The 20,961-nt window shown below is 33.3% G+C and overlaps 1 long non-coding RNA gene across 1 annotated transcript; it reads left to right on the top strand.

The window, feature by feature from the left end:
• The first annotated feature begins 5 nt into the window (after nt 1-5).
• On the top strand, nt 6-20,648 carry LOC134857012 (uncharacterized). Its single transcript, XR_010164872.1, has 3 exons — nt 6-91; nt 20,110-20,215; nt 20,345-20,648. It is a non-coding gene; the product is annotated as an uncharacterized LOC134857012 (long non-coding RNA).
• Nucleotides 20,649-20,961: the final 313 nt, after the last annotated feature.

Raw genomic sequence — 20,961 nt, 5'->3', positions numbered from 1 at the left:
ATCCCGATGGATTATGATATGATTTTCAGATAGCATTTGAGGGAGTCCTCCCAACCAACAAGCGTTGCAACCAACGTTGGCAAAATGACTCGTAAGTTGACTTGTGTCGATTCAACTGTCGATGATTGGGAATGGTGTTGTAAATATTTACACATAAGTTTTAATACACGATATGAGTTTACACTTATTTTGGTCGTGTTGCTTTGCGTTTTTTTTTCCGGAAAAATTTTGTTTTGATGGTCTGACTTTTGATTTTTTTGAAGCTGACTACATAGGCTAAGCTATGCATAAGCGGTGCCAAAAATTGGTTCAAATTTTAGCTTCGAAAGATTAGTTTGATTCTAGAATTCACAGCAGTATTAAAAGATTTGCCGACTAGCTAAAACGAGCCGTTTGATACACTAGAGAGACCACTTTTGCGAAACATTAATTTTACTTGCGAGAGCATGTGACTTGGGCTCTTTTTCACTCCATCTGAGAATTTTTACAAGTAATTTTTGTGGTCATAGTCCGATTGCAGTGGCGTGCGCAGAAGTTTTTCTGGGCCAGAAATTTTTTCGATCTGAAAATTTTGTCGACCTATTTTAGTTCGACGAACTTGCTTTTCCGATCTCTCCGAAAATACTATAAGGACCCTATTTTGCCAAAAAAATTTGCTCCAGGTTCAGGCAAGTTTTTGAAAACACAGGCCAAAAAACGGCGTTTTTGGGCATTTTTTGGTAAATTAAAAAATTCGCCCCCACCCCCCTCGGCATGCTACTGTCCGATTATTATCAAAAGTGGCACGTGAACTTCGGCGATCACAAACTTATTTGGTCTCCATACTTAACTTTGTAAAACCCTCTTAACACCAAAAACCCTCGTAACTACATGCTTATATCAGGTGGGTAAAAGGAAAAAGAGCCGTGACTTGTAATCGGGAACTAGACTTGTTCCCCATAAATATTTTTTCTTAAATGTTTTGGGTTTGAGTTCTGGCCGGACCCTGTTTTCTTTTCCACCATTTGTCTGCGTATGATACAGTGGTTTATTGTACAACTTCGTCATAACGGGCCTTCCATTTAGGTCAAAGGTAAAGCACGCGGCTTCGTAACATATGGTCGCGGTTTCGATCCTCGACGGGATAGTTTTTAGTAATTAACCTTGCTTTATTTTGGAACATCAACATCAACGGTAAAGGTCGCAGCTTCATAACATAATTACTAGGGTTCGAGTCCCAGCCGCACCTTGTTTTTTCGCGATACGTGGAAGTTAATTTAGTTGAATCGTCGTACTATCGATTTTCCTCATATTTTTGTCTGCTTACCGTCTAATGCATAGTTTTGTATAATTATCTTTCATGGTTCCGGCGTATGTGATCGACTTAGTTACTTCATTTTGGGTCGTTAAAACTCCAAAAGTAGATTATGTTTCAAGGAATGGAGCGTAAAACTGCAAATTTCAAAATCTACATATTTTAATCTAGGGTTCATAAATTACATATAGATTACAAATTAATTTTGATTTCACTTAAGCTTTTCATTGGCTCAATTGCTCTGTATTACTTTTTCTGGGATATCGCAATTAGGTGTCGGTGAGGTCTTAAAATCTTCATAGGTTTAAACGAAAAAAATTTCAGACGGTAAAATGATAATCTTTAGTTATATTCGATCGACTCAGTCCTCTTCGGAGATGCGTATATCCTCAAGGAAGTGTCAGGGTAGCAATGATTTTGTGCGGATAATTCAATTGTTTGACGAGCCTCTTAGGGAGGGAAGGATTTAAGGCGTAGGTGCATTTCTTTTTCAGACGATTTTTGGATACCGCAAAGAAACCTCGTAAGGAGTAAGTGGGTATCATATAAAAGCCCTATTAGCTGTGAACAGGTTCCAAAATCGGCGAACTTATTTGGTCTCCATACTTAACTTTGTAAAACTCTCTTAACACCAAAAACCCTCGTAACTACATGCTTATATCAGGTGGGTAAAAGGAAAAAGAGCCGTGACTTGTAATCGGGAACTAGACTTGTTCCCCACAAATATTTTTTCTTAAATGTTTTGGGTTTGAGTTCTGGCCGGACCCTGTTTTCTTTTCCACCATTTGTCTGTGTATGATACAGTGGTTTATTGTACAACTTCGTCATAACGGGCCTTCCATTTAGGTCAAAGGTAAAGCACGCGGCTTCGTAACATATGGTCGCGGTTTCGATCCTCGACGGGATAGTTTTTAGTAATTAACCTTGCTTTATTTTGGAACATCAACATCAACGGTAAAAGTCGCAGCTTCATAACATAATTACTAGGGTTCGAGTCCCAGCCGCACCTTGTTTTTTCGCGATACGTGGAAGTTAATTTATTTGAATAGTCGTACTATCGATTTTCCTCATATTTTTGTCTGCTTACTGTCTAATGCATAGTTTTGTATAATTATCTTTCATGGTTCCGGCGTATGTGATCGACTTAGTTACTTCATTTTGGGTCGTTAAAACTCCAAAAGTAGATTATGTTTCAAGGAATGGAGCGTAAAACTGCAAATTTCAAAATCTACATATTTTAATCTAGGATTCATAAATTACATATAGATTACAAATTAATTTTGATTTCATTTAAGCTTTTCATTGGCTCAATTGCTCTGTATTATTTTTTCTGGGATATCGCAATTAGGTGTCGGTGAGGTTTAAACGAAAAAAAATTTCAGACGGTAAATTGATAATCTTTAGTTATATTCGATCGACTCAGTCCTCTTCGGAGATGCGTATATCCTCAAGGAAGTGTCAGGGTAGCAATGATTTTGTACGGATAATTCAATTGTTTGACGAGCCTCTTAGGGAGGGAAGGATTTAAGGCGTAGGTGCATTTCTTTTTCAGACGATTTTTGGATTCCGCAAAGAAACCTCGTAAGGAGTAAGTGGGTATCATATAAAAGCCCTATTAGCCGTGAACAGGTTCCAAAATCGGCGAAGAAATCATCTAGGGGTTTAATTGAAGTATCGTATTAAAGCCCTATTAATCGTGTAAAAATAACAAATTCTAAAAAAAAAATTCGGTGTTTACAAAACATGGTCCGTTTTTTTTCTCGGTTTTCGGACACATTTTCAGCAGGCTAGTGACTAGATAACGCGTTATAAAATTAAATCTCTATAGTTTTCAATTTTTTTAAGAGTAATTAACGTGGTGAGTACTGTTGTATAGGTCTTGTGACTTCTTTTGTTTTTTTTTCAGGAAAGTCTTAAACTTTGTTCACGCTCAATTTTGATTTTTCGTGGTTTGACTTGAAATTTTTTCAAGTTCATAGCATTTTCATTGTTAAAAGCAACGCAAACTCAACTATCGAACAGCTAAAATGTAAACTTCACGAAAAAGTTTTGCCTATTGATCCAGTTTTCTCAACTTGGTTTAATTTTACCAAAAAGTGTCCATCATAAATTGTTCTACAAACTGAAAGAGTTTTAAGGCCATCATTTTTTTTCTTCAAAATTTATAAGGTTTTTGAAAAAACAAGTCAGTTTTTTTCAGTTTCCTTGCGTTCATTAGTCTTTTTCAACTGTCAGTTGGCTATATTTTTTACGTTGCTAATACTTACTGCGGTAGGGAAAAGCGTATCTTGAAGCTCAACACATACCCCAGCCCCAACTATATTGAATCTTTTTCTCAAATCCGTATTTTCGCCATCAAACACTTTTTGTTCATGACTGCATTTCAAATACCTGAATTTTTGATAGATTTTTTTCAGCTCTAAATTTTCGGTTTATATCATATCAGCTTAGTGGCCTCATATTGCGTCGTTTGATCAGTGAAACATTTTTTTATTGGTGAGAATCTTCTGAGGGGTTCTTGAAAATTTTGTTGAAATTTTTTTGAAAACAATTTTTTTTTGCGCAACGAGTGTCTGCTCAAAAATGGGCCGCTTTTTTTTCTGCTTCATTATTTTTGTTTCAATGCTAGTTTTTTCGACTACTGTTTTCTGTTTCGTTTTCTATCAGCTAGTTTGTCATGTTGTATTTTTGTTGTATCGCAAGTGTTGTTTTCTTTCGGTTACTGTTGTCTGAAGATTCTGTGCTATTTGCCCAGGAATAGGCGCGACTGTTTTTTCTTTGATAAAGTTCTTTTTGCAAACTCAAGACTCGTGGTCAAAATTTTTTGACATCCAACGGAAAAATGTGATGTTTTCGTTTGTTAAGTATTTTTAAAAAGTATTATCTAACTGACATCTGTTTTTTGGTCTTAGCATCCTGATTTTCTACAACCCTTTTCTTGTTTTATTGTTCAGGCAAAATTCGAAAAGATGTTCGGTATCAGGTGATATGTGTTGCCGTCATAAGGGACTATGGCCTAGGGTGGGGTTTTTACACCGCGATTTCACGTACCTCTCTCTAAGCAATCTATTGCGTGAATCTTTGATTTATATTTTAGCAATTAATATCAAGCTTTCATATGATAACAGAAGCTTTTGCACCAGAGATTGCTCAGAAATAGGTACGTGAAATCGCGGTGTAAAAACCCCACCCTAGGCCATACTTTCTTATGACGCTAAAACGTATTACCTGATACCGAACGTCTTTTTCGGATTTTCCGTGAATGAGAGAACCAGAAAATGGTTATTGAAAATCAGGATGCTAAGACCAAGAATCAATATTGCTCGTAGTGAAGAAACTTATATAGGTCTGGTGATTTTTTTTTTCAGGAAAAGTCTTAAAAAATTGTTCAAGCTTAAATTTCATTGTTTAACGGTTTGATTTTTGATTTCTTCTAAATTCTTTTCATTTCTTTCCTTAAAAAGAAGGACAACTCCACTATCGAACGGCAAAAGTGTAAAGGTCACGAAAAATGTGATCGACTTTTAGTTTCGAAGGTGAAGTTTGTTCTTCAGATTTTTCAGCGGAATAAAATTTTTAGCTATGGATCCATCTTTCTCAAATTAGGTTATTTTTATCAAAAGAAGTGCCAATCAAAGTTTTCTCAAACTTCAGAGTTTTAAGGGCGTTTTTTTTCCTGTTTTCTTGTCATTTTTCTGTTGGCTATGTTTGTTTTTTGAGTTTCAATGAACGTAGTGAAGACATTCTATAGGTCGAGCTGATTTTTTAGGTTAAACACTAAATCTTGTTTTTGCAAATTTGATTTTTCTGCGGTTTGACCTTTAATTTTCTCTTAAATACCTTGCGATAAGAATGGGTATTGCAATGGGGTACTAGACTTTTTCCCGTGAAAAACTTTGTTCACAGAATGGTCCTTGTAGTAGGTTGTAATTATATTTTTTTCAAAAAAAATTGCCATTTTTCTGTTCGTGGTTTTTGTGTTAATTTCTGTCGGTTCATTTTCCGTTTTTGTTAAACTCTTCTTTTTTATCTGGTAGTGTTTTTATTGGCTCACTTTTTAAAGCATGGGTTTTGTTCCAATTGAAACAGTTTTTTTTACTATAACTGAAAGTTCAGTAATTTGTAAATTTACCAAGTCTGATTTTGCGTAATTTTTTGGTTTATTTTTTAAAAATGTTTGAGCAGTTTATTATTTTGGCTTAGTGAATTGAAACATTTTTTTTACTATAACTGAAAGTTCAGTAATTTGTAAATTTACCAAGTCTGATTTTGCGTAAGTTTTTGCTTTATTTTTTTTAAAAATGTTTGAACAGTTTATTATTTTGGCTTAGTGAAGTTATATTGCGTAGTTTCGATGCAAAACATTCGTATAGGATGGGCCGTTTTTGTTAAACTCTTCTTTTTTATCTGGTAGCGTTTTTATTGGCTCGCTTTTTAAAGCATGGGTTTTGTTCCAATTGAAACAGTTTTTTTTTACTAAACTGAAAGTTTGGCTTGGTGAACTAAAACAGTTTTTTTTACTACTTAGTTTATTATTTTGGCATAGTAAATTGAAACCTTTTTTTTACTATAACTGAAAGTTCAGTAATTTGTAAATTTACCAAGTCTGATTTTGCGTAATTTTTTGCTTTATTTTTTAAAAAATGTTTGAACAGTTTATTTTTTTGGCTTAGTGAAGTTATATTGCGTAGTTTCGATGCAAAACATTCGTATAGGATGGGCCGTTTTTGTTAAACTCTTCTTTTTTTTATCTGGTAGCGTTTTTATTGGCTCACTTTTTATTGGTTCACTTTTTTTGCTTTATTTTTTTAAAAATGTTTGAATAGTTTATTATTTTGGCTTAGTGAAGTTATATTGCGTAGTATCGATGCAAAACATTCGTATAGGATGGGCCGTTTTTGTTAAACTCTTCTTTTTTTATCTGGTAGCGTTTTTATTGGCTCACTTTTTAAAGCATGGGTTTTGTTCCAATTGAAACAGTTTTTTTTACTAAACTGAAAGTTTGGCTTGGTGAATTCAAACAGTTTTTTTTACTACTTAGTTTATTATTTTGGCATAGTAAATTGAAACAGTTTTTTTTACTATAACTGAAAGTTCAGTAATTTGTAAATTTACCAAGTCTGATTTTGCGTAATTTTTTGCTTTATTTTTTAAAAAATGTTTGAACAGTTTATTTTTTTGGCTTAGTGAAGTTATATTGCGTAGTTTCGATGCAAAACATTCGTATAGGATGTGCCGTTTTTGTTAAACTCTTCTTTTTTATCTGGTAGCGTTTTTATTGGCTCACTTTTTAAAGCATGGGTTTTTTTCCAATTGAAACAGTTAGTTTTTTTACTATAACTGAAAGTTTGGCTTGGTGAATTAAAACAGTTTTTTTTACTACTTAGTTTATTATTTTGGCATAGTAAATTGAAACCTTTTTTTTACTATAACTGAAAGTTCAGTAATTTGTAAAATTACCAAGTCTGATTTTGCGTAATTTTTTGCTTTATTTTTTAAAAAATGTTTGAACAGTTTATTTTTTTGGCTTAGTGAAGTTATATTGCGTAGTTTCGATGCAAAACATTCGTATAGGATGGGCCGTTTTTGTTAAACTCTTCTTTTTTTTATCTGGTAGCGTTTTTATTGGCTCACTTTTTATTGGTTCACTTTTTTTGCTTTATTTTTTTAAAAATGTTTGAACAGTTTATTATTTTGGCTTAGTGAAGTTATATTGCGTAGTTTCGATGCAAAACATTCGTATAGGATGGGCCGTTTTTGTTAAACTCTTCTTTTTTATCTGGTAGCGTTTTTATTGGCTCACTTTTTAAAGCATGGGTTTTGTTCCAATTGAAACAGTTTTTTTTACTAAACTGAAAGTTTGGCTTGGTGAATTCAAACAGTTTTTTTTACTACTTAGTTTATTATTTTGGCATAGTAAATTGAAACAGTTTTTTTACTATAACTGAAAGTTCAGTAATTTGTAAATTTACCAAGTCTGATTTTGCGTAATTTTTTGCTTTATTTTTTAAAAAATGTTTGAACAGTTTATTTTTTTGGCTTAGTGAAGTTATATTGCGTAGTTTCGATGCAAAACATTCGTATAGGATGGGCCGTTTTTGTTAAACTCTTCTTTTTTATCTGGTAGCGCTTTTATTAGTTCACTTTTTTTGCTTTATTTTTTTTAAAAATGTTTGAACAGTTTATTTTTTTGGCTTAGTGAAGTTATATTGCGTAGTTTCGATGCAAAACATTCGTATAGAATGGGCCGTTTTTGTTAAACTCTTCTTTTTTTTATCTGGTAGCGTTTTTATTGGCTCACTTTTTATTGGTTCACTTTTTTTGCTTTATTTTTGGGTGGGTAAAAGGAAAAAGAGCCGTGACTTGTAATCGGGAACTAGACTTGTTCCCCATAAATATTTTTTCTTAAATGTTTATGGTTTGAGTTCTGGCCGGACCCTGTTTTCTTTTCCACCATTTGTCTGTGTATGATACAGTGGTTTATTGTACAACTTCGTCATAACGGGCCTTCCATTTAGGTCAAAGGTAAAGCACGCGGCTTCGTAACATATGGTCGCGGTTTCGATCCTCGGCGGGATAGTTTTTAGTAATTAACCTTGCTTTATTTTGGAACATCAACATCAACGGTAAAGGTCGCAGCTTCATAACATAATTACTAGGGTTCGAGTCCCAGCCGCACCTTGTTTTTTCGCGATACGTGGAAGTTAGTTTAGTTGAATAGTCGTACTATCGATTTTCCTCATATTTTTGTCTGCTTACTGTCTAATGCATAGTTTTGTATAATTATCTTTCATGGTTCCGGCGTATGTGATCGACTTAGTTACTTCATTTTGGGTCGTTAAAACTCCAAAAGTAGATTATGTTTCAAGGAATGGAGCGTAAAACTGCAAATTTCAAAATCTACATATTTTAATCTAGGGTTCATAAATTACATATAGATTACAAATTAATTTTGATTTCACTTAAGCTTTTCATTGGCTCAATTGCTCTGTATTACTTTTTCTGGGATATCGCAATTAGGTGTCGGTGAGGTCTTAAAATCTTCATAGGTTTAAACGAAAAAAATTTCAGACGGTAAAATGATAATCTTTAGTTATATTCGATCGACTCAGTCCTCTTCGGAGATGCGTATATCCTCAAGGAAATGTCAGGGTAGCAATGATTTTGTGCGGATAATTCAATTGTTTGACGAGCCTCTTAGGGAGGGAAGGATTTAAGGCGTAGGTGCATTTCTTTTTCAGACGATTTTTGGATACCGCAAAGAAACCTCGTAAGGAGTAAGTGGGTATCATATAAAAGCCCTATTAGCCGTGAACAGGTTCCAAAATCGGCGAAGAAATCATCTAGGGGTTTAATTGAAGTATCGTATTAAAGCCCTATTAATCGTGTAAAAATAACGAATTCTAAAAAAAAAATTCGGTGTTTACAAAACATGGTCCGTTTTTTTTCTCGGTTTTCGGACACATTTTCAGCAGGCTAGTGACTAGATAACGCGTTATAAAATTAAATCTCTATAGTTTTCAATTTTTTAAGAGTAATTAACGTGGTGAGTACTGTTTTATAGGTCTTGTGACTTCTTTTTTTTTTTTTCAGGAAAGTCTTAAACTTTGTTCACGCTCAATTTTGATTTTTCGTGGTTTGACTTGAAATTTTTTCAAGTTCATAGCATTTTCATTGTTAAAAGCAACGCAAACTCAACTATCGAACAGCTAAAATGTAAAGTTCACGAAAAAGTTTTGCCTATTGATCCAGTTTTCTCAACTTGGTTTAATTTTACCAAAAAGTGTCCATCATAAATTGTTCTACAAACTGAAAGAGTTTTAAGGCCATCATTTTTTTTCTTCAAAATTTGTAAGGTTTTTGAAAAAACAAGTCAGTTTTTTTCAGTTTCCTTGCGTTCATTAGTCTTTTTCAACTGTCAGTTGGCTATATTTTTTACGTTGCTAATACTTACTGCGGTAGGGAAAAGCGTATCTTGAAGCTCAACACATACCCCAGCCCCAACTATATTGAATCTTTTTCTCAAATCCGTATTTTCGCCATCAAACACTTTTTGTTCATGACTGCATTTCAAATACCTGAATTTTTGATAGATTTTTTTCAGCTCTAAATTTTTCGGTTTATATCATATCAGCTTAGTGGCCTCATATTGCGTCGTTTGATCAGTGAAACATTTTTTTATTGGTGAGAATCTTCTGAGGGGTTCTTGAAAATTTTGTTGAAATTTTTTTGAAAACAATTTTTTTTTTGCGCAACGAGTGTCTGCTCAAAAATGGGCCGCTTTTTTTTCTGCTTCATTACTTTTGTTTCGATGCTAGTTTTTTCGACTACTGTTTTCTGTTTCGTTTTCTATCAGCTAGTTTGTCATGTTGTATTTTTGTTGTATCGCAAGTGTTGTTTTCTTTCGGTTACTGTTGTCTGAAGATTCTGTGCTATTTGCCCAGGAATAGGCGCGACTGTTTTTTCTTTGATAAAGTTCTTTTTGCAAACTCAAGACTGGTGGTCAAAATTTTTTGACATCCAACGGAAAAATGTGATGTTTTCGTTTGTTAAGTATTTTTAAAAAGTATTATCTAACTGACATCTGTTTTTTGGTCTTAGCATCCTGATTTTCTACAACCCTTTTCTTGTTTTATTGTTCAGGCAAAATTCGAAAAGATGTTCGGTATCAGGTGATATGTGTTGCCGTCATAAGGGACTATGGCCTAGGGTCGGGTTTTTACACCGCGATTTCACGTACCTCTCTCTAAGCAATCTATTGCGTGAATCTTTGATTTATATTTTAGCAATTAATATCAAGCTTTCATATGATAACAGAAGCTTTTGCACCAGAGATTGCTCAGAAATAGGTACGTGAAATCGCGGTGTAAAAACCCCACCCTAGGCCATACTTTCTTATGACGCTAAAACGTTTTACCTGATACCGAACGTCTTTTTCGGATTTTCCGTGAATGAGAGAACCAGAAAATGGTTATTGAAAATCAGGATGCTAAGACCAAGAATCAATATTGCTCGTAGTGAAGAAACTTATATAGGTCTGGTGATTTTTTTTTCAGGAAAAGTCTTAAAAAATTGTTCAAGCTTAAATTTCATTGTTTAACGGTTTGATTTTTGATTTCTTCTAAATTCTTTTCATTTCTTTCCTTAAAAAGAAGGCAAACTCCACTATCGAACGGCAAAAGTGTAAAGGTCACGAAAAATGTGATCGACTTTTAGTTTCGAAGGTGAAGTTTGTGTTCTTCAGATTTTTCAGCGGAATAAAAAATTTAGCTATGGATCCATCTTTCTCAAATTGGGTTATTTTTATCAAAAGAAGTGCCAATCAAAGTTTTCTCAAACTTCAGAGTTTTAAGGGCGTTTATTTTTCCTGTTTTCTTGTCATTTTTCTGTTGGCTATGTTTGTTTTTTGAGTTTCAATGAACGTAGTGAAGACATTCTATAGGTCGAGCTGATTTTTTAGGTTAAACACTAAATCTTGTTTTTGCAAATTTGATTTTTCTGCGGTTTGACCTTTAATTTTCTCTTAAATACCTTGCGATAAGCATGGGTATTGCAATGGGGTACTAGACTTTTTCCCGTGAAAAACTTTGTTCACAGAATGGTCCTTGTAGTAGGAATGGTAAATATCACTTCTGATATGCTCAAGTTTTTAAAATGCAAATAAAATTACCAGCATTTATGAAGTAATTAGGTAAGGACTGTCCAGGTTGTAACCCATTTTCCCATTTTTCTGTTCGTGGTTTTTGTGTTAATTTCTGTCGGTTCATTTTCCGTTTTTGTTAAACTCTTCTTTTTTTATCTGGTAGTGTTTTTATTGGCTCACTTTTTAAAGCATGGGTTTTGTTCCAATTGAAACATTTTTTTTTACTATAACTGAAAGTTCAGTAATTTGTAAATTTACCAAGTCTGATTTTGCGTAATTTTTTGATTTATTTTTTTAAAAATGTTTGAACAGTTTATTATTTTGGCTTAGTGAATTGAAACAGTTTTTTTTACTACTTAGTTTATTATTTTGGCATAGTAAATTGAAACAGTTTTTTTACTATAACTGAAAGTTCAGTAATTTGTAAATTTACCAAGTCTGATTTTGCGTAATTTTTGGCTTTATTGTTTAAAAAATGTTTGAAGTTTATTTTTTTGGCTTAGTGAAGTTATATTGCGTAGTTTCGATGCAAAACATTCGTATAGGATGGGCCGTTTTTGTTAAACTCTTCTTTTTTTATCTGGTAGCGTTTTTATTGGCTCACTTTTTATTGGTTCACTTTTTTGGCTTTATTTTTTTAAAAATGTTTGAACAGTTTATTATTTGCGTAATTTTTTGCTTTATTTTTTTAAAAATGTTTGAACAGTTTATTTTTTTGGCTTAGTGAAGTTATATTGCGTAGTTTCGATGCAAAACATTCGTATAGGATGGGCCGTTTTTGTTAAACTCTTCTTTTTTTTTATCTGGTAGCGTTTTTATTGGCTCACTTTTTATTGGTTCACTTTTTTTGCTTTATTTTTTTAAAAATGTTTGAACAGTTTATTATTTGCGTAATTTTTTGCTTTATTTTTTTAAAAATGTTTGAACAGTTTATTTTTTTGGCTTAGTGAAGTTATATTGCGTAGTTTCGATGCAAAACATTCGTATAGGATGGGCCGTTTTTGTTAAACTCTTCTTTTTTTTTATCTGGTAGCGTTTTTATTGGCTCACTTTTTAGTGCTTCACTTTTTTCGCTTTATTTTTTTTTAAATGTTTGAACAGTTTTTTTGGCTTAGTGAAGTTATATTGCGTAGTTTCGATGCAACCATTCGTATAGGATGTGCCGTTTTTGTTAAACTCTTCTTTTTCATCTGGTAGCGTTTTTATTGACTCACTTTTTAAAGCATGGGTTTTGTTCCAATTGAAACAGTTTTTTTACTATAATTGAAAGGTTGGCTTAGTGAATTGAAAAAGTTTTTTTTACTACTTAGTTTTTTATTTTGGCTTAGTAAATTGAAACAGTTTTTTTACTATAACTGAAAGTTCATAAATTTGTAAATTTACCAAGTCTGATTTTGCGTAATTTTTTGCTTTTTTTTGAAAAAATGTTTGAACAGTTTATTTTTTTGGCTTAGTGAAGTTATATTGCGTAGTTTCGATGCAAAACATTCGTATAGGATGTGCTGTTTTTGTTAAACTCTTCTTTTTTATCTGGTAGCGTTTTTATTGGCTCACTTTTTAAAGCATGGGTTTTGTTCCAATTGAAACAGTTAGTTTTTTTACTATAACTGAAAGTTTGGCTTTGTGAATTCAAACAGTTTTTTTTACTACTTAGTTTATTATTTTGGCATAGTAAATTGAAATAGTTTTTTTTTACTATAACTGAAAGTTCATAAATTTGTAAATTTACGAAGTCTGATTTTGCGTAATTTTTTGCTTTATTTTTTAAAAAATGTTTGAACAGTTTATTTTTTTTGGCTTAGTGAAGTTATATTGCGTAGTTTCGATGCAAAACATTCGTATAGGATGGGCCGTTTTTGTTAAACTCCTCTTTTTTTTTATCTGGTAGCGTTTTTATTGGCTCACTTTTTATTAGTTCACTTTTTTTGCTTTATTTTTTTAAAAATGTTTGAACAGTTTTTTATTTTGGCTTAGTGAAGTTATATTGCGTAGTTTTGATGCAAAACATTCGTATAGGATGTGCCGTTTTTGTTAAACTCTTCTTTTTCATCTGGTAGCGTTTTTATTGACTCACTTTTTAAAGCATGGGTTTTGTTCCAATTGAAACAGTTTTTTTACTATAACTGAAAGTTTGGCTTAGTGAATTGAAACAGTTTTTTTTACTACTAAGTTTATTATTTTGGCTTAGTAAATTGAAACAGTTTTTTTACTATAACTGAAAGTTCATAAATTTGTTAATTTACCAAGTCTGATTTTGCGTAATTTTTTTGCTTTTTTTTTTAAAAAATGTTTGAACAGTTTATTATTTTGGCTTAGTGAAGTTATATTGCGTAGTTTCGATGCAAAACATTCGTATAGGATGGGCCGTTTTTGTTAAACTCTTCTTCTTTTTTTTATCTGGTAGCGTTTTTATTGGCTCACTTTTCATTGGTTCATTTTTTTGCTTAATTTTTTTAAAAATGTTTGAACAGTTTATTATTTTGGCTTAGTGAAGTTATATTGCGTAGTTTCGATGCAAAACATTCGTATAGGATGTGCCGTTTTTGTTAAACTCTTCTTTTTTATCTGGTAGCGTTTTTATTGGCACACTTTTTAAAGCATGGGTTTTGTTCCAATTGAAACACTTTTTTTACTATAACTGAAAGTTAAGTATTTTGTAAATTTACCAAGTCTGATTTTGCGTAATTTTTTGCTTTATTTTTTTAAAAAATGTTTGAACAGTTTATTATTTTGGCTTAGTGAAGTTATATTGCGTAGTTTCGATGCATGAAATTCGTATAGGATTATTTGCTTAATCATGGATGGGCCGTTTTTGTTAAACTCTTCTTTTTTATCTGGTGGCGTTTTTATTGGCTCACTTTTTAAAGCATGGTTTTTGTTCCAATTGAAACAGTTTTTTTTACTATAACTGAAAGTTCAGTAATTTGTAATTTTACCAAGTCTGATTTTGTGTAATTTTTTGCTTTGTTTTTTTAAAAATGTTTGAACAGTTTATTATTTTGGCTTAGTGAAGTTATTTTGCGTAGTTTCGATGCAAAACATTCGTATAGGATTATTTGCTTAATCATGGATGGGTCGTAAAAACTTAAAAAACTTCGCAGTTCTGTTTTCGGCTAGAACAACAGTTCTGTTTTCGGCTCAACAGGTTCCGACCCAAAAATTGTCGCCTGTGTTGCGGCTCGGTGAACAGTTTCTTATTGTAACTAAGGCTAGTCATGAACTTCACCAGATACAACTTTGAAGTTTTTGCAGCTGTAGTTTTTCCATTTTTTTCAAGTTAATTTTTCAAGTAATTTTTTCAACTTAATTTTCCAATTTTTTTTATTTCTGTTTTTTTTCCACTGTATATATTGTTGCGCAAAGTTAAGCGCAATTCGAAGTTTTTGAACCTAGTTCAATACTGTATGTTGTGTTTTGCCACAGTTTTTCATGAAAAAGAGTTTGAGTTTGAAACAAAAGTTTAAATTTTACGGTTGTTGTTTTTGGCGTTGTCAATTGTTTTACGAGTCGGTGGCTTTGTGTATCGCAAGTGGCGCGAAGTTCAACTTCGCCTCTGTGTTGCAATGTAATGTCATTGGCTAAAAGGAAGGCAATTGACGCTGCTCAATTACGAAAGGCACGAAAAAACGAACAATTTCTAGTCTCGAAATTAGACTTATATTTAGGTTTACCAGCCGAATAAACATTTTTTTAGTTACATTGTTCTCAAAAAGGGTTTTTTTTTCGGAAAAGTATCAGTCAAAAAGTGTTTTTGAAACTCAAAGAGCTCGAAGGCTATGCATTTTTCTTTGAAACTTTCAATTTTTTTTTAACCAATCTCCTTGCATTTATTGGCTCTTTTACAACTGTCTGTTGGCTATATTGGGTATCGCAAGTGGCGCGAAGCTCAACTTCGCCTCTGTGCTGCAATTTAATGTCATTGGCTAAAAGGAAGGCAATTGGCGCTGCTCAATTACGAAATAGGCACGAAAAAATGTGAACAATTTCTAGTCTCGAAATTAGACTTAAATTTAGGTTTACCAGCCGAATAAACATTTTCTTAGTTAGTGTTGTGAAAATGGGTTAATTTTTTTTCGGAAAAGTATCAGTCAAAAATTGTTTTTGAAACTCAAAGAGCTCGAAGGCTATGCATTTTTCTTTGAAAATCGAAAGTTTTTTTCCTATCTCCTTGCATTTATTGACTCTTTTACAACAGTCCGTTGGCTACATTTGAAATCGCTTAGCTATTACTCTTATTCTTGAAGTTTTTTCCAATCCACTACCGCAGGAAACCAAAGAAAACTTATAAAAAATCAGATTATGTTTGCGTAAATTTTTTTACAACAGTAATGCCTGCGTTATTATACTTATTTACTTTTGTAATTTCCTCATGAATCTATGCTGCTCATGTTCTGTTTTGCGAGCAAATTAGTGGCATATTTTATGGCACTCCTTGCTGCCTGGTGTTTATTATGAGAGAATATTAAGATAGCAAAGCGAATCAGTCTCCGGGGAAGGCAAATGATTTATAGCCTGGAGTTTTGACTTTCAAATCCCGTAACCGACTAATTTTTCAGTTTCAAAGTTTTTCTAGTATTTGGTTAATTTGAAGCTCCCTTTTGCAGCTGTTTGTTTTTTTGCTTTGTCAAGAACAGCTTCGTGACTTTTTTGATGTAACCGGGACGTTCTGTGAATTGATTATTAAAGTCTGTGCTACTTGCATAGCAAACTCTACCCTGGCACTTTTGTTGGATCACCATTTTGAGCAGTAAGGATTTAACACAATTTCTAGAGGTTTTTTTGAAGTTTTGACTGCTTAGGCATATTAAGAGTGAAGATTAATTGAAACTCGGCCAGTGTATTTCAAGTATAGCATCAAAAACTTTTTTTTACAAGAATGAATGAGTTATCTTTTTTTGCTAAATGAGTGCAGCTAAATTTGACGTGTTAAACCCTACCTCTCTTTATGGATAAAAGTCAACAAGTGGCTGAAATTTTTGATTTTGAAAAAGAGCCCAATATTGGACCATTACATGCTACTTGCAATTCAACCGTCTATTATTGCACCGACCACTTCACGAAATAAATGAGGGAACTATGGAGTAGTTTGGATTTTTTCTGCTCAATTTTGAGTATCTCAAAGAGGTCTTGTAGGAGTTTAAGTTTGTTGTCATATCGAAGCCTTATTAGTCGTAATTCGGATTGCACGAATTCTTTCTCCCTTGTCAAGAAAAACTGGTCTGAATATATTGATTCTTCAGCTGGGGATATACTCGCTTTTTTATATCACGCTTTTATCTTTTTTAGTGTAAAAGATCAAAGTGATAGGTCGTGATGATTTTTTCAGTTTTTTTTTCTCAAAAGGCAAACTCCTTTGTCCAACGGCAACGCGAGTCACTTCTAGTTACACTCGCGAGAGCAAGTGTCTTGTAATCGTGAACTAGACTTTTGTTCCATAAACAACTTCTTACAAATCTATACGAAAATGTGAAGGCAAGTTGCTTTATTAGTGAACCTTAGCAATTTCAAAACTACTTCCCAATTTACCTAGAGGTGACGCAGTTGACTTCGTGCCCTAAGATCTGTGGTTCGAGTCTTGGCTGGACCTTATTTTTTTTCTGTTTGCCTGAAATAGTTTTTTTGTTTCAAGAAAATAGTTTGAAACAAAAGTTTCAAATTTTTGGGTGTTGTTTTTGGCGTTTTGTCAATTTTTTTACGAGTCGGAGGCTTTGTGTATTGCGTTGTGTATTGCCAAATTCGGTATCGCAAGTGGCGCGAAGCTCAACTTCGCCTCTGTGCTGCAATATAATGTCATTGGCTAAAAGGAAGGCAATTGACGCTGCTCAATTACGAAATAGGCACGAAAAAACGAAAACATTTTCTAGTCTCGAAATTAGACTTAAATTTAGGTTTACCAGCCGAATAAACATTTTCTTAGTTAGTGTTGTGAAAATGGGTTTATTTTTTTTCGGAAAAGTATCAGTCAAAAATTGTTTTTGAAACTCAAAGAGCTCGAAGGCTATGCATTTTTCTTTGAAAATCGAAAGTTTTTTTCCTATCTCCTTGCATTTATTGACTCTTTTACAACAGTCCGTTGGCTACATTTGAAATCGCTTAGCTATTACTCTTATTCTTGAAGTTTTTTCCAATCCACTACCACAGGAAACCAAAGAAAACTTATAAAAAATCAGATTATGTTTGCGTAATCTTTTTTACAACAGTAAATGCCTGCGTTATTATACTTATTTACTTTTGTAATTTTCTCATGAATCTATGCTGCTCATGTTCTGTTTTGCGAGCAAATTAGTGGCATATTTTATGGCACTCCTTGCTGCCTGGTGTTTATTATGAGAGAATATTAAGATAGCAAAGCGAATCAGTCTCCGGGGAAGGCAAATGATTTATAGCCTGGAGTTTTGACTTCCAAATCCCGTAACCGACTAATTTTTCAGTTTTTAAGTTATTCTAGTATTTGGTTAATTTGAAGCTCCCTTTTACAGCTGTTTTTTCTTGCTTTGTCAAGAACAGCTTCGTGACTTTTTTGATGTAACCGGGACGTTCTGTGAATTGATTATTAAAGTCTGTGCTACTTGCATAGCAAACTCTACCCTTGCACTTTTGTTAGATCACCATTTTGAGCAGTAAGGATTTAAGACGATTTCTAGAGGTTTTTTTTTGAAGTTTTGACTGCTTAGATATATTTAGAGTGAAGATTGCTTGAAACTCGGCCGGTGTATTTCAAGTATAGCATCAAAAACTTTTTTTAAATGAATGAATGAGTTATCTTTTTGTGCAGCTAAATTTGACGTGTTAAACCCTACCTCTCTTTGTTGATAAAAGTCAACAAGTGGCTGAAATTTTTGCTTTTGAAAAAGAGTCCATTATTGGACCATAGCATGCTACTTGCAATTCAACCGTCTATTATTCCACCGACCACTTCACGAAATGAATGAGGGAACTATGGAGTAATTTGGATTTTTTCTGCTCAATTTTGAATATCTCAAAGAGGTCTTGTAGGAGGTTAAGTTTGTTATCATATCGAAGCCTTATTAGTCTTAATTCGGATTGCGCGAAGTTTTTCTCCCGTGTCAAGTAAAACGGGTCTGAATATATTGATTCTTCAGCTGGGGATATACTCGCATTCTTATATCACGCTTTTATCTTTTTTAGTGTAAAAGAACAAAGTGATAGGTCGTGATGATTTTTTCAGTTTTTCTCAGAAGGCGAACTCCTTTGTCCAACGGCAACGTGAGTCACTTCTAGTTACACTCGCGAGAGCAAGTGTCTTGTAATCGTGAACTAGACTTTTGTTCCATAAACAACTTCTTACAAATCTATACGAAAATAAGAAGTTGCTTATTAGTGAACCTAGCAATTTCGAGACTACTTCTCACTTTACCTAGAGATGACGTAGTTGATTTTGTGCTCTTAGATCTGCGGATCGAGTCTTGGCTGGACCTTATTGTTTTTCTTTATGCATGAAATAGTTTTTTTTTCAGGAAAAATAGAATTGTCGGACTTTCGTTTGTCTGCTTATGTTTTGTCGTCTTAGTTGCCACGTCGGGAAATTTTGTTGTAAGGCCAGCAAATTTTATCGTAGATCCAAGTGATTTTGATTTACTTTCGAAATTTTTAAAATTAATAACCCTGATTAGTGTTTTTCGATTTCTTCTGAATTATTTTTTTCCCACAAAAAAGTTTTTTATTTCATTTTTGATGTTATTTTTGTCACATCACTTTGTGCTAGCTTGTACTGCGCTTGCATTGTATCGCAAGTGATGCGAAGCTTCACTTCGCCTGTGTTTCAAAAATGGATTTTAATTTTCTGAATTCTAAAAATATCTAGTGATCCAGTTTTCTTTAAATGTCATATGCATTATTTGAATTATTTCTCGAGTCATTAAATATACAACACTTTGTCCAATAAACAATGAAGTGGTTACTTCTGTTATTCGGATTCGAAGAAAACGCAGAATATAATGCTTGACGTGGCTTTTGTTCAGGCCAGTTTCGGCTTTTAAAAAGCGTTTTTGACATTTTTTTTTACACAATCTGAAAGTCATCTTGTCTTGAGCACAATTTGTCGCCGATTCATATTGGTTTGAATTTAAATCTACTTTGATGATTATAATTCAAATTAGGATAATTAACGCGCGATAAATTTCGTCCATATATCAACGCGTGAGCGTCGATTTAATACGACTCAAAAATCTGTTCCAGTCTTATTTGAGACAAGCACTTTCGAACGTTGCTAGACTCTAACAAAACTTCTCGTATATCAGGGCACAGCCCTGAATGTTCCGACTGCCATTTAATACATATCAAATAGTTTGCGAGAAATGAAAATATTGAAAAACTATAAATTTTGGACTCAATCAAATTTGAGTCGTACAAGTTTAGTACGACAAATTAGCAAGCCTAAATTCAATTTGGACCGATATTTTGTGCAGGATAATTCGCGTTACACTCTCAGCATTATGAATAAATACTTCAAAGCGCGCATAATTTAGTCCAGCATATGGCCAAATTGGCAATTTTCAAACTTCCAGAACTTTACAAAAATTAATCGAAGGTAACATATCTTTTTAGATTTGAACTCAGGAAGTTGATATCTTCAAAGGGGTATAAATTTTTCTTAAAAACTATTCCGATCGGCGAAAATTGACTGAATAATAGACTCCAACCCATGCATAAATAATCCGTTTTCTTCGAAAGTCGGAACAATAACATTTTTTGTTCTTTTATTACGAGGCCAAACTGTGCATTTTGTGCATTGTAAGCGGATTCCGCAACAAGGACGCTCCCTTTGTTCTTCTTTTGTTCTTTATTTTCCTTTGATCGTTCCGACTAAGTTTTCACATGTTTAAAGACTTGTATCTGGAACCCAGGCGCATACAGACACAAAATTGTGTGCCTATCCAGTGCGCAGTTTGGCCTCGTAATGTTATATCGCGTGTGGGGAACTTTTTTAAAATCATTTTTAAGCTTTCTTTTTTAAAAAATTGATTTAATCCCTGATCCTAATGACCTATTCCTTGGTCTTTAAGTGGCAGTTGGAGCATTCAGGGCTTAGAGCTGATACAAGCAGTTTTTCTTGTATAAATTTGTTTTTCGCTACTTGAATTTGATTCACATACTGCGTGTGTTGGAGTTAGCTAACCAGATAGTAAAATTAAAAGTGTTTTTGTCGTAGGTGGAAACCAAAGGGAGTTGGCCAAGGCGAAAAAGGTGAAGGACAACACTGCCAAGTCTAAAGCAAGTGCAAATGAGGGTCTCAACCGAGAACAAATCAAAGAAAGGTACAAATTATCATTTTAAACATTAACGGGAAGTCCATGACACCTTTTTCATAGATCCTTGAATATTACCAACTTGATTGTAACCAATGTTTATGTATAATGTATCGAACTTAGTTTATGTTTTATCAGGGATGCTGCTCGTATGCGGGAGAAACAGGAAAAGAATGCTGAGAAAAAAGGCAAAGGAGACTCCTCTAAATAGCATTATGCCCTCTTGCAATACAGTAACTTGAAATCCTGGTGAGCGGACACCTGAAAACTCTAGAAACACCTTCAAACCTTTGGTGTGCAGTGAAAGGTTCAGAGCAAATGATGTACATTTCGTTTTGATGAATGACTAGAATAATTAATCTCTACTGTTAGAAATATATTTTATACTTCGAATGTTTTGCGATGGATTATTGTTTTTCGAAATTGTAAAGTTTGACCATGTTTTTTTTCTCTTTGGAGCTTTTCGTTTTTGTTCTTTGAATTTTGAATTTGAATTTAGAGACAGTATAAAGATCACATATGTGTACTTAAATACTGCATCAAGGTTACTGTACGGGCAGTACAGCCCAACTAGCAGTAACCTAAGGGAAACCTAGATAAATGAGTGAGAGCAAAACCGAGTTAAAATATGAGGGTACACGAAATTTACCCTATAAACATGCCAACAAGTAATCGATTGTCATTTAAGTACACTTTTTTTTATTTCACGTAAAAGTGTTTCTTCTGTTTGTCAGTAAACTCGTTAAGGTTAAGAG

Source organism: Symsagittifera roscoffensis, chromosome 1 (genome assembly GCF_963678635.1).
Source record: "Symsagittifera roscoffensis chromosome 1, txSymRosc1.1, whole genome shotgun sequence".
In the NCBI taxonomy this organism is placed as follows: domain Eukaryota; kingdom Metazoa; phylum Xenacoelomorpha; order Acoela; family Convolutidae; genus Symsagittifera; species Symsagittifera roscoffensis.
Note: the sequence above shows the minus strand (reverse complement) of the source record. Positions and strands in the feature narration are given on the sequence as shown.